General features: G+C 42.1%; 1 long non-coding RNA gene across 1 annotated transcript in view; it reads left to right on the top strand.

Moving 5' to 3' along the window:
- LOC119115013 overlaps positions 1 to 13,352 on the top strand; it is an 85,257-nt gene that overhangs the window by 23,264 nt on the left and 48,641 nt on the right. Inside the window, exon 3 of the long non-coding RNA XR_005096091.1 lies at positions 176 to 255. This is a non-coding gene — a long non-coding RNA (uncharacterized LOC119115013). The remainder of the gene's footprint in view (positions 1 to 175; positions 256 to 13,352) is intronic.

Here is a 13,352-nt window from a genome sequence, read left to right as displayed (position 1 = left end):
AATGTTATTAATTAAATCCAAATGTACTGTAGAGGACCTTAAAAATGTATCGAGCTTTAAAAAAAAAGTGCTGCAAAAGAAATAGGATGTGTGCATAGCTACAAGATTCATTCTAAAGTTAACAAAATGATTTATAGTGAATAATAACCTTTTTTTGTTGTTTTTGTTTTGATAGTGAGTGAGCTTCACCACTTCACCACTAGATGGCAGCAGCAAACGTCGCAAACTCAGGCCACCGTCAGTTCGCAAGTACAGGTAAGGCTTGCGTTTTTTGACGGGCTCCGCTCAGCTGTGGGTTGATTATCTTCCAACCCACGGATCTTAAGTTCTACATGAAAGAAGCCTGAAATTATTTCCAAAAACGTAATAATATAGCGGCAATCGATGTTCTTTTACATGCACGCAAGGTTGAGGGTCGCGAGATAGTGACGCTAACGATTAGCAATTCCGCGTGAAAAGCTAATGTTAAGCGAGCACGCTCAATTCTCAGCTACATATGTAGAAAACTTTCATCTCAGAACACACATCAGCCTTTCTTTAATTTTGACAATGTCAGAGTTTACGCAAAAAATTTTAATCACTAAACATTCTGACAAATTTAAGTGATTGAATTTTTTTTGTTTTTTGTTTTGCTCATGCAAAACAAATATGCACTTTGCGATGTGTATTTTAAATGGCTTTGAGGCTTCTTCAATATGAACTGACCCTCTGTCAGGAGTCAGGACACATGCAATTTTGTTGTTTTTCAACCTTTGAAGCATAAACCGGAGTCCAACTGATACTTCAGCTATTATGACCAATACGAGAAATCTCCTTGTTGTGTGTTTCTCACTTGTGGAAACATTGCTGATTGGGGCTGGCAGATGTGCTGACTGGTCAAAGCAAAGCGTGGCCCTGCGTGAGTTGGTCTGATATTTACTGAGAGCTTCACATGGGGGGAGAAGCCAAACCCCCCCCCCCGTGGGGGTGTTGCATGCCCACCCTGGGAGACGCATCCTGTCCACTTAGTCCAGCGTGGTCGCTCATTTCACTGTTATCTCCTTGAATTAGTGCCAACGTTATGTTTTCGTTTCATCCGCCACAGCTTTTTACTTTGACTTTAAATCTGTCGACTTCAATTCTGAAAGATGGATATATATTTTGTCTCAGTTGGGCGGAGAAACTCAGTGTGTTGTACGTACTCTGGACACATTTTCTGGAATAGGCTTGTGACATAAAAAAACGGTAATTAGTAGCTTAATTCACTCGAAATGGCTTGGCAGGCGCTCCAGAAATTCAACTGTTTGTACACAGGCCATTAAAAAAGTCAATTTTGCCCGATTATGCCCTTGTTAGTGCTTTGTGGGTGTTTAAAAGCGCATATGCTCAATGAGTCATGTTTGGAGAGAACCGTATCTGCAGTTTACAGTCTCTGAGGAGAAGACCTCGGATGAGCCATTCACTCCACCCGCAAAAGAACATTTAGCCCAATTCCATGCGGTTTTGATCCCTTCAAATGAAGGAAGATGCAAGAAAATGTGCAGTGTGGTGTACAGCAGAAAGCTTGACAATGATGACAGCGTTTGCTTTTCTCTGCATCCATTAGTAGCAATTACCCCGTTGTCTGCTTGTCCTAGTTTGGAGGAGTTCTAAAAGGATGGCACTTGAGTGAAGTTTTTCCGACGGATGGGAAGGGAGCGGTGCATTACTCTCTGCATAATGTTGCACTTTGAAATCCTAATGGGAAAGTTTGTAGATAGCAGGTGCAGCTCAAAATGTGAACGTGGATTTGTCAAATTATATGTTGTCTATTCTGAACTGTAGAAAAGCGGCAATAAAAGTAGCGCTTTGACGCCTAGGAACTATGTCGAAGCGATTTGACGCGCTTCATTTGGACAAAAGTAGTTATTTGGTGTTGTCCTGGGGCATTTTGGTCAAAAGTCAATTGCGGATTCTTTTTTTTTTGGAGACAAAAGTAATCTTTTGCTTTGTTGAAGTGAGTTGAGGAACTCCATGTAGAAGAATGTCATGCTTTGCATTTTTTTCCTTAGTCGTTCTACTTCAACTGAAAAATCGGAGGTTGACATACCAAAGCAATTGCGCTCGACCTTTAAGGTTCCCTTGCACTTGAACGCACCGTCCTTCCCTGACTTTCAGGCTTACTGTATGTTTGTTTTTGAATAAAAAAAAAAAAAAAAAAAAGCCCACCACTCATTCATTCACTCAGTCATTCATTCACGGCGCATAATCTCTGGGAATCTAGAGCAATTTGAAAAACAGCAGCCGCCAGCCAGCCAGCAGTGGAAAACACAGCGCGAGATCTAATCCAGGTCTCACGACAGTGACTCGCTGTCTGTCTCTCTGTCTGTCTGTCGTTCTGTCTTTCGCTCAAGCTGCGCTGCGGCTCCCTCAATGCGCACGGGCCTTACTTATTGTCCATTACGGGCCCAATAATCCAGCAATGTGAAACACTAGAGTGCTATTGCTGCTTTTTGTCGCTGCAGCCACCGCTGCGCCTCACCCCATATGCCGCTGTACATGTTTTTCCACCATCTGCCCTCAATGAGGAAAAATAGAGCAAAAAAAAAAACATCCAGCACTTTTGGCTTAGTGACTTAACTATATCATTTAATCTGCAGAAGAGGTCAGTGCTTTGTCCCAATTGAAAACACCGCAACTGCCGTGCACAATACAATCCAAATAAGTTTAAAATCGCTACGACGGAAGGAATCTTCTTTTCGTCCCCGCACGGTTTTGACGCGAGAGCCTACGGCTAAACATTCCATCGCGCCGCCAATTGCTTATTCAGAGACGCCACGCAAAGGGCACCAACGGTGAACCTTTCCCCTGAGTAACGTATCACCGATATGAATTATTAAAATGCTGCCAATTAAAAAGCCCAAGCTTTCTTAAAGCGTGACCATTTTGTATCTTCTTGATGACCTTCCGATTTGACTGCGGTTTTATCGCCGGCGGGCTCTCCCCTTCTTCTTTGCTACGACTGTTGATGAAAATTTGAGTCTTGGGACATAATTGCTTTAGAAGAAAACTACATTGCTTGTTATTAATAGCACTTGAATTAGCAGCAGGTAATGATGAGTCACAATCCCCAGACAGTTCTCAAAGCACGGAAATGTCTCGGTGGCTTTTAATCACCTTCCTTGGTGTGGCGATTGCCGTGTAGGGAGCAGACTCGAATGTAGATGGCCTCATTTTTCATGTCTTCATCCTTCAGAAAGCAATATATGATATTTTGTCCGTCAGTAGGGAACACTGCTAGACAGCAAACAAGTCCTTCCAACTCTTGACTTGCCGAATGAGGCTCAAGGCAGCGAGGAGCTCATTTTATGTTGTCCTCCTTGTGATCAGTTGCCATGGAAACTGATGTACTCCATTGGTGTGCATCTGACTTCAAACTCCTGGTAGACTTCTTTTAATTGTTCTTTGTTGTACTTTTGGATTTTGTATTGTGATTCTTTGGCCAGCCTCAGATCCAATACAAAATGTGTTCTATGACGTATACATTAATTGCGATCGTACACAAACGGTGGAGCAACTCATGTAGACAGGTTACACCCACAATGATTTTGTGTTTGGATCAACACCTCTCGGACGAGGTCAGTCAAAGGTGATGGCATCGTGTACGGGATCTCATTACACTGCGTAGGTGGTCGTAATATCAAGGCTGAGCAGTACAGCAGAGCAATGACCTAGGAGTGTGTTTTCTGCCTGAGCTGATTAGGAGAGACTAACCTCGATTATATTGCTCTTTGCTGTCATCCAGCTCGCGTGAGATACGCACACAAGGACATACATCAAGTCTCTAGAGGGCGACCCGTAAACAAATGTGCAACGTAAGCAACTCTAGCGCAAGCTGTCGTGCAACTCATGCTCTACATTCACCCAGAATGTTTAATGACAAAAACAGCAGTGGGGATGGGAGTTTCTCATAATTTATTTATTATTTATCGAATAAAATATTAAATTATTTGGTATTTGATTTAATATTGTTTTATTCAGTATTTATTTATTATTTAATGTTATTTTATTTTATTTAAGGCTCTCCTCGTAACTTTTTCGGAAAGGGTCAAGGTTTGTCTGTTTACCTTTATTGTGGCTGACTAAGCATTTTTCCTAATGACTATCCCCCTGCGCTCCTTCTCTCTCTGATCTGCATGATCAACCGTCGGTCTTATCAGGGGACGACGATGCACCAAAAATAACACGGAGCCCTTTTAATTATTGAAGGTAAAGGAAAGACGAGAAAGCCCTAATTAGACCGGAGGACAGCGCGCACGGAGCATCTCCGTCCAGCCGTTCGAGGTCATACACCGAGTTCAAACCGAGGGTGACTCATTGCGAATTTGAAATAGCGTCATAATGGTGTTTCACTTTCGAGCCGTGAAGTATTTTCGCCTTGTTTGCTTCGATATTTACCCCATTATAGCTACTTTTCACCTCTGTCAACAATGTTAACCTCTGAGGCGTCAACACTTTTATTTTATACCACATGCTGCAATTTTTGCTACAGCTGCACAGGAAGGCAATAGAAAAATGGATTTCTTTGCTTTGTATTATCAGGGTGATATGATGATAGCAAATGAAACTGAATCTGAAAACACAATATGTTCAGTTTTAAATTCCAAGGAGAAACGGGAAACTAATACAGCATTACCACAAAGCTGTCAAAAATAGATCTCTGCTGACACCTAGTGGTTCAGAAGCCAAATTACATTGTATATTTATTTCATAACCATCTGACTAGAATATGATTCACTTTAGGTATTATAACTATGAATATTCTTTTTTATTATTATTATGGTTCATTTTATTATATTATTAAACTGCCTGAGCGCATACAACACGACTGGAACAAGTTAAACATATTAAAATATTTAATGATGCAATATTTGAATAAAAATCACTAGCAAAACAATATTAATCATAATAAAATAATACAGTATTAAAAACTTGAAAACACGAAAATAGATTAATTGCCTGAATCAGTGACATGAAATAAGACGAATCGGAGCAAATATCGCGTTATTCTACTTCGGGAACTGCCTGCAGGAAGCTGGGCGTTCAAAACAATGGCTGGTTGAAAAAGTCACCTTGTAACCAGAAGGGGGCACTTTTGACCAAGTTATGGCTCACTAATCGTTGTGACGTCTATATTAACATTGCCAATTCAATTGAGTGCACTCTTGAAAGTAGAACTATGGAAAATGACATTGGAGTTTTCATTTTCCAGACCCACAAAATCTTTGAAAGCCACAAATTGATCAAAAAATTGAAGGCATTTTCTTTTGATTAAAATTAATATTACCTAAAATATTGAGCATGTACTACGTGGGGGAAAAAAATCGACTATAAACATTTCTATTAATTTGGGGTTTTGACTATTTTATAGTCAAATTTTTAGTTTACTTTGCCATTACAGTTTGACTGGATTACCTAACAATTAATTATGCCCCGTAATACCAAAAGCTTTAATGTGTGCAACATTTGTGCAAAAAAAAATCCAAAATAAAATGCTTGTATAAAATATAATAATATATATAAATAAATAAATAAATAGTTGACACGATTCCCTCAAGCATTTTGACCCAATTGTAGATGTAGAAAATTAATTTGTCTTTAGATAGCATTGCTGGTTCCAGAACACATTTGTGTGTCAACTTCAGTAAGACTCGGGAATCGCTTCAAATGCGTAAATAGGAGAAATTGAGCAATTGGGAATGATGTTTGCTTTCAATAATAACACTGTGCCGACCGCAGTTTTGGGAGCCTGCGGAAGAATCATCGGACCAAATAGATCCTCCCTGGCAGAGGGCTTAATAGACAAACAAACGTTCCGTTGAATAGTTGAATGAGTCTATCTGTAGGGAGGAGAAAGGAGGGTAAGAAAGCATCATTAAAGGGAAAGTCAAGTCAAAAATGTTCTTTAGCTTCTGCTAGTCCAAACAAGCTAATCTGATTTGTATTGTGTTTGTGCAATATGAATGAAGCCACCTGTTTTTGGTCATATCAGGGGGCGGCCATTTTGCCTCGTACTTCCAGATGACATCACAATGCCTAAAAGGCTCACCTGATTACGTTTTTTTTTTTTTTTTAAAAGCACACCTCTAGTGTATGCACTAATGCAGAGATGACAATCTGACGGATGGACAAACAGACTGAAGGACAAATGTATGGACAGACTGAGGTTGAGCCAAGGTACTAAAAAATACATGACAAACTGTTGCACAGACGGCGTAAGACGTCGAGATGGACAAGCGACCGGGTGGCAGCCGGACAGAAAGACGGACGGCTTGAGAGACGACGATACTTGAATCTGGTCTGCGATGAGGGAAGGCAGACGGCAGTAAAAGTCATCCTTAAGTGCGGCGAGCAGGGCTGCTAGAAAGTCGTTCTTGGCGCCACACCTATGTAACATTCATACCGTTTAAATTATGAATCACAGTAAGGAGAGCTGTGTTCAAAGCTGATGAATATTTAAAGGATGGAGTATACAGATCATCATATTGACAGAGCGGGAATATTAATGTCCTCCTCCCTGAGTCTGATTAGAGGTTAAGTCGAATGCAAACTGCATAATTCATTGTCATTCTTGCGGAATTTTTTTTGGTGCCTTCTGATTGGGCTCATCGTCTCAGGTGTCGGGAGACAATCAGCCGGGGCTGGAAATTTGTTTTTGCTGACTTGTTTGGTGCAGCAATTTGACTTTAGTCTTCCTGAGCGCGGCGTGGCTTCGGTTAGCTCGCTGGTTAGCCAGCCTAGCCCCGCGCAGGTGAGAATGTCTAACGGTGAAGAAATCAATATGATGTAAATTATTAAGAGCTCAGGAATGCATCTGACCCCTACTGTCTTGCAGCAGGCTGGGCTCTGAAGGCTGGCAGGTGGACGCGAGCGCCAACTCCCCCCTCTAACACTCATTAGTGGCTGGGAGCCGAGGCTCCTTGCGAGTGGGAAGGCAAGGATCACAGCGGGGAAGTGATGGCCCAGGCCTCTCGCAGCCCAGCTCAGCCTTCGCTCAGGCTCTGCCAGCCTCTCCCTGGAAGCTCATTAGTAAGTGCACTGATGCATAAGAGCTCGTCATTAGCGCCGTTCCCCCCCTCCCACACACCCACCCCAACCCGTATTTCATCCAGGCCCCCCCATCCCCGACACCGTGTCTGATCCTCGAGACCGGTGGCAGTGCTGGTTTGAAAAGAGAAATCCATTTTACCGCCGTCTAGACATATGCTTATGTTGCCGTAGCTTTAAAGGTGCCCTCACGTCATTATCCAATTTTTTCGTACTTTTATGCATATTGTGTCAAAATAAGTCTTGAATATCACGACTACGCTTTGCGGATGCCGCAATAATTGATACAAAGTAAAAGCCTTGCAAAATGATGGGACAGAAATTCGGACGCCATTGTGACATCATCAATAATGAATTTATAACTAATTATTTACACAGTAAATGAGTTATTTTCGACCAATGAAAATAGCTTGATCATACCCAACCCAAATTATTTTACAAAGTCAGTAAATCTTAACAAACATTCTTTTTAACTGATAAAGGGAGACCTTTAATAAAAGAGGTTGGGGGATGAGGAAGTGATGTGTCAATTTGGAGTCCTAGAAATCGAGTCCACATATAGCTTTTCAAACCGCCGAGTAAACATTAGTTCTTGACCAAGACTTTGGCTCGGCGCCTCTTTTTTTTTCTTTTTCTTCTTCTTCCTTCCACCGCGGTTGGGTTTGATCTAGGGTATTTGCTTTTGCTGCCGGCCAGATCCCCTCAGCACCTGATAGCCGCCCAGGCTCGGAGTAAATAAGATCCCGGGCCCAGGTCTCTTTTGGGGCTGCTGGGTAAATAAGCTCTCTGGTGTGTGTAGTGTGCCTGGCAGCAGGGTGAGCACTGGTGTGGTGGCCTCCAGAGACAACCCTCTTCCTCCTCCTCCTCTTCTTCTTTTTCTATATCTAGCTTATTCACACTGCTATCACACTTACACACTCCCAGTGTATGACCATATTTGACCGTGAATCCATTTTTGATGAACTGAAAAATAAATACACGAACTAGTATTAGGTACATTAGCACCGACAAAATGTAATCTTTTTTTTTCAGCGGCATACATTATTTTTGTGCTTGTTAGCGGCGGCGTACAACCGCCATTATATGCTGTACTGGCAGCTAAATCAAAATATTACAGCTTTTGTTTTGGGGCTAGAATTCTGCCGCAATTGTTGTACACTATCTTTGGCCTGGAGATGAGCTTAAAAATTTAATCTGTAAAATATGATGATGGTGATGATAGTAATGGTGATGAATATTATTAAATAATGTAATAAAAATAATGAAAATAATATATAAATAATAAAACATTTACCCCAATATACCATGGTTCAGTAATATATATATGTTTAAATAATTATAGTATTATATTTATTTATTTAGTTGTTTACAGATTGTAGTGCTGGTCTACCTAATAATGCTCAAGTTCATTCCCTCATTTTTTCCCGCTGTACAGGTGGACATGGGGTACTCATAAAATGTAAAGTAATTAAAAGTGTAGAAACATCACGTAGGACAAAGCTCTCGTCTCGGAGGAACACTTTGGCATTTAGCACGTCTTTTAATGTCAGAAAGATAAATGATAATGATAGCACCTGTAATGACGTGATTGCGTTCCTGATGGTAATCTTCTAAGCCCACAAACAAATGGATTTCATATACTACGGAAAGATTAAACAATTTACCACCTGATGTCTCCATGACTTATTAAAACAAAGAGCGGTCACGGGAGACCGGCAAAATATTGTTGTCTTTATATTGCTCAATGCGTTGTGCCTTGTGAGCGCTCCTGTAACGTTTCACGGCAAAAAAGAGGATTATTTTGTTGGAACGGATTTACTGTAAAGCCACACAAAGTCTGCCTTTGAGTCTTTATTGGATATCACTGGTTTCAAGCTTCAGGTACTAGTTTGCTCTTTGTCCTCTGTTGTAAAGCAGTCCGGCACACCAGACTCTCACGCTATTAATGGTTTTCCCCGTTATGACTCGATCAATTGGTAAAACGTTAAGTTCCTTTTATTAGACCACCTGCGCAGCAAAATAGACCTCCTTTTCGCCTCTTCTTAGTCCACTTTTTGTGACCAAATTTTACACCAACTGTTGACATAACAGATCAGTAGATTTGTCCCACGGTGTCACTCAACCGCTGTAACGAGGGCTTTGCCTTTGTGAAAGTTTACTGAGTCAACTCTCATCATCTTAATGTGATGTGGCGCCAGCCATGCTGGATACCCCACTGCCAATTAATCCAGGTTGTAACTCTCAGACTCCCGCTGCCCACATCCGCCGTTGATGGTTTTTGGTTCCGGGATCCTCGGTAAGAGGCAAGAAGCTCTTTTCTGCCCCGTCATATTATTTCTCGATTGCTGGCAATTAGTCAAAGCAGGCGGGCCGAGAAAACGACAAGACGGCGATTGCAAAGGCACGTGCGTTATTGGCTCACACGCCCGCCGAAAGCCCCGACAATGTTTGTTAACCCTGAGGGTCAGCGCTGATTCACTAGCGCAGGAAGGAAAACAAGATTTATGTAGCACAAATCAATAACCGGCTCGACTTTTACCACTGCGGAGTGCAAAATGCAGGCACTTCTCTCTATCCGTCTAACGTGACACTAATGTGTTTTTATTTCTGCTTAACCCGGCAAATGATGAATCGGTCGGAGGGAGACAGTGAGAGGCAGGCCGCCCTTGATTGGTGGGGCGACGCGAGGCAACACGCCGAGGCTGATGCGGCGGCGTGTCGCGAAGGCAATGGCCGATCAGTCTTTAGGCGTCCCGCTGGGAGTTGTTTATCCACCCTTTGAATGCAAACAGGAATTTACATCCCAGCGTCCGACAGTGAATCAAATAAACTAATGATGGCGTTCTTAAGTGGCGAGCCCATTCAGCGCCGCCCTAAGTAAATTAGACCCAATTCACTTGCCGGAGTTCTCCTCCTCCAGGCGCTGTTCATTCAATTGAGGTTCTCTTTATTCTCGGACGTGATTGTGTGAATTTTGAGGGCGCTCGTGCATCCAACCGCAAAATAAAAGTAAATGCTGTCACTCAAGCGTTACGGCTAACGTGCGTCCCACCCCAAAAATACTGTGTAAATCTTTCTCTTAAACATTTGCACATTGACAATATACTTAGCATGAATGCTAATGCTACCATGGGCAATTACTGTATTTCATATAAAAAGTGGATTGGCTCATGATGATCTAATTTACACACCTTAACTGTATTATTTTGGTTGATATTGCAATCACGATTAATTAACACGATTATTCTTGGATTTCCAAAATGTATTCAAAACTCAACTTAACTTAAGAATACTGGAAGAAAAATCTCCACGTGTTCTGTTAGCGCTGCACCCTTCGATGAACCATGTAGTCCGTCAGTCCTTTGTTTTTATTTCCTCTCAGTTTTTTGGTCAGCCAAACACTAAAGGACGCACACCTGGCGGGAACACGGCGCGCGGCGTTAATGCGCGTCCAGTCGGGAGCCTCCTTTTTACAAGCTGGCAGGGCAATAATGTAAAAAGTGTTTCCCGTCTCCCCTGCTTACGCCGCTCAGAGGGCCAAATTGGAAAGTGACGAGAGTGACAAGTAGTGTTGCGCGAGCGGCCACAATAGGCCGATCCAGCCGGCTGCCAAGCTCTATTTCAAGGGTTGCATTCCAATTGATTAGGGTGCTTGTGAAACAAACGCCGCTGACAGAAACGAGACTACGGCCATGGCAACTGCTGGGCAGCGTGCCAGCGACTGGCTCTTTTGCTCGCGGCGCTCTCACTTACTCTCTAATTCACACATTAGTGACACATTAAGGACACCCACAATGTGGCCACCGGGACCATTCTTGTGCGTGCGTGTACTCATATGTTTGACTTGAAATCAATTCCGGGACTCACCAAAAGCCTCTTTGCAAAATTCTTTGGCACCTCAAGGAGGAATATTTGCGCCAATGCCAGCGTGTGCTCAGTAACGCCACACAGATGCTGACAGCACAAGTCCGGCGTTGTCATTGGCTTAGACGGGATGGATGCATTCAAACGCGGTGAGCTGCACATGTTTTGGAAACTAGTTCTCCATTAGTTTAAAAAAACAACAACATATTTGTTGTTTTTGGACTTTGGCCAAAGTCATTAAAGTAGTGTCAATGTGTGGCATCTTGGTGCCAAGAAACGGTCAAAGTGAGTTGAGGAGTTTTATTTGGACAAAAGTAGCGCTTTGTTGCTATCTTGTTGATTGTTAGTGCCAAATAACAATTATTTAGAGTGCCGCCATTTTGTGGCATTGCGGTGCCAAGATGCTGTGCATTGAAGCTTCATTTAGACAAAAGCAGTGATTCGTTACCATCTCGCGACATCAACATGCCTTGTTTTATTTTTATTTTTCAAATCTAAAATATTTCTATAATATTAATTGACAAGGACAAAGAACAATTTCGCTACATTTGGTCAGTTTTATAAATGTAAAATTTAGTTTAAGCTATCGTTTTTTTTTTTAAAGGCACTCCATGTGAATATATATTTTTTTAAAAAGTTGTCTATCTATAATAACCTTGGTAAACCCACAGAATATGTCCAATTAAACATCATATTGTGTGCCAACTGTCTTTGTGTACATTAACGACATGTACGTTCGTTCAACCATCCCCGCCCGCCGCTTATTGCAAGGTGCCGATGAGAATCGGATGAACTGTCTGAGCCGCGGGGTCATTATTGTCGAAAAATAAAAGCATATGCACAATTTGCATTTTAATGAGCGAGACAATGAGTATAAAACAAACTGTTGAACAGTAACTCTCACAAATGAAGCCGCGGCTTAATTAAAGCCATCGGATGTATCATCAACACGTACTCGGACGCATTTGTAGATCATTATTTCATCAGAAACACTCCAAGGTGCTTTTTTTATTTTGCCGCCGCTGCCGCCATTCCGTTCGTTTGCAAATAAGCTTTGATTGTGACGTGTGAGTCACTCGAGCGTTAAATGGACGACGCGAAGGCCTGCGCCAAACAAAATGCTGTTCAATTAAAAATGGAAGTAATGCTATTCCATATAATGGGGGGCATACGTAAAGTGACAGAAAGGCACAATGGCTCATTCACTCCCGCTCTGTCATTTACTTAATGTTGCTCTTTAAAACACTTGCCCGTTCAAATTTGCCATCATAATCCCCGTGACAGAGGACATTAATTATGTTGCTTGGCTGATTTGCTGTTTCTTCACAACATCTTTGATTAAAATTTCACACGTTGTAATAATGTGCTTCAGCGTTAGGGGCTGTGAAATGTACTAAAAGCCCACGAGTGAATTTATATACAGACATACCAAAAGCAGCAAACTTTATTGACGTTTACATCGCAGCATATTTTAGCGAGGATTTTGTGCAAATGAGATCAGCGACAAAGCAGCGGTAACTTCTCTCCAGACAAGTGGGTTTAAATTTCATGTTTGGGAAGTTTAATTAAGCAATAGATTATGTTTTGAAAGGAGCGTTCTCTTTAATGAATCCCCAAAGAGCACAGATAAACACTGCCATGCTATCAAAGCATTCATCTCTTTAATGGATGCGAAAATTGGGGATGCAAATAGCTTGGCGCTGTGACACTTATGTAACCTGCGTGATACATAAACGTTCAATTTTTTCCACTAATAGCTGGCCAATTTGAAGACAGAACTTGAAATACTGTAAACTAACTAAGAGTAGGAGGAGGACATCGTTGCTGTTGTTGCCATGGAAACCTCAGATCACATTCTTTGCTAGGCCAGCCTGGACACTTCTCATTTGGTGTTAGCATTAGCATCGGCGATAGCATCACTGTTCTTGAGGTCCTTGGCAGCAAGATGTCATATTTGCTTTTGTTTACTAAATGAAGCTCCTCAACTCACTTCAACAGTTCCAAGAAGCCACAAGATAACGCACTACCTTTGTCTAAACTAAGCTCACTCGAACATCGTTCCTTGGCGCCGAAATGCAACAAGATGTCAATCGGCACTTTAATTGCTTTGGCCCGAACACAAAAACAACGAATAGCAACATCTTTTCCGATCCCCATCTCACGTTAGAGCGAGCCAACTTTGAAGATAAATATACAGCAATCTGTCCTGTGAGCTTTTTGGAAAAGGATGTTTGGCCGTGCCTTTCTATTGTGCGGCGGCGAAAGCACTCCAGAGCCAGTGAACCCTCGCTCACGGTGTGATGGAGGAGCGCTACGTGCCCGACTCTCCCCTCCGCTGAACCGGCTGTTGTTTATCCCCGTAATGTCCATTTTATTGGGAATCTCAGCCAGCCTTCACACTACCCGCTGTGCTCAGCAGTGTG

Source organism: Syngnathus acus, chromosome 21 (genome assembly GCF_901709675.1).
Source record: "Syngnathus acus chromosome 21, fSynAcu1.2, whole genome shotgun sequence".
NCBI lineage: Eukaryota > Metazoa > Chordata > Actinopteri > Syngnathiformes > Syngnathidae > Syngnathus > Syngnathus acus.
This window is presented reverse-complemented; position numbering and strand designations above follow the sequence as displayed.